Below are 1,209 nucleotides of genomic sequence, written 5' to 3'. Positions count from 1 at the left end.
GCACAACGACCATCCGGGAGCAGTGCAACGAGCCCTGTGTGATGACTGGTTGCCTGCAGCGGAACGACTGCGCTGAATTCTTGGCTGCGAGGTTTGGTGAGTGCGGGACTTTCTTCTTCTGAGTTTTGCCAGGCTTTTGTTAGTGTCAGAAACAGAGCTGGTAATTGTGGTTGTCGTTGCTGCCGGGTTAGTTTGCGGCAAGACAATAGAAGGCAGTAGAGAAAGCAGCATTCAGAGCAGCCATGGATTTGAAGTCGTTGCGCAAACCGAAATTGCTGGAGCTTGCAAGAGAGTTGGGTCTGGATGTCTCAGACAAACTCAGAAAACCAGAACTGCTAAGGGCTATTCTTGAGTTAGAAGCTGAGGATGACGAGCTGTCGGATTGCCTTGAGACCATTGAGGAGCGGGCAAAAAGACATGAGCGCGAACTTAAAGAGCAGAAAGAAAAAGAAGAGCGCGAACACGCTTTGGAATTGAAGCGTCTCGAGATAGAGATGGAACGCGCTCGTAATGGAAGTCAGGCACACGGTGCAGGAGAACGAGTATCGTTCAAAATGACTGACCTGATGCGGCCGTTTAAGCTTGGAGAGGACATTGGTTTGTTCCTGGTTAACTTTGAGCGAACGTGCGAGAAGCAGGGGTTCTCTCGGGAAACGTGGCCACAGCGCTTGCTCACTTTGTTACCCGGCGAGGCGGCCGACGTAGTCGCTCGCTTGAAGAGAGAGGAGGCAGAGGATTTCGACAAAGTGAAATCGAGTCTGCTAAAAAAGTACAAGCTGTCAGCGGAGGCGTTCCGACGGAAGTTTCGGGAAAATGAGAAAGGCAAAAGTGAGTCATATACAGAGTTTGCCTACAGGCTAATGTCAAACATGCAGGAGTGGCTAAAAGAAGAGAAAGCGTTTGGTGACCACGAGAAAGTTCTGCAGTGTTTCGGGCTGGAACAGTTTTATAGTCGGTTACCTGAGAACGTGCGGTACTGGGTCTTGGATAGGCCAGACGTTAGTACGGTGGCTCGAGCCGCTGAGCTAGCCGAGGAGTTTGTGACGCGTCGGGCTCGCGGAGCCAAGGACGGTCAAAAGGGTGAATTTGGCTCCAAGTTTGAGAGGCCAAAGTTCACGCCCATGAGAGCAAAGGGGGACACACGTAGTGCGGATGCGAGTGAAAGCAGTCCGACCGAACGTAAGGAGACGGCGGCAACCGAAGCCGAAC

Source organism: Dermacentor andersoni, chromosome 1 (genome assembly GCF_023375885.2).
Source record: "Dermacentor andersoni chromosome 1, qqDerAnde1_hic_scaffold, whole genome shotgun sequence".
Taxonomy (NCBI): domain Eukaryota; kingdom Metazoa; phylum Arthropoda; class Arachnida; order Ixodida; family Ixodidae; genus Dermacentor; species Dermacentor andersoni.
This window is presented reverse-complemented; position numbering follows the sequence as displayed.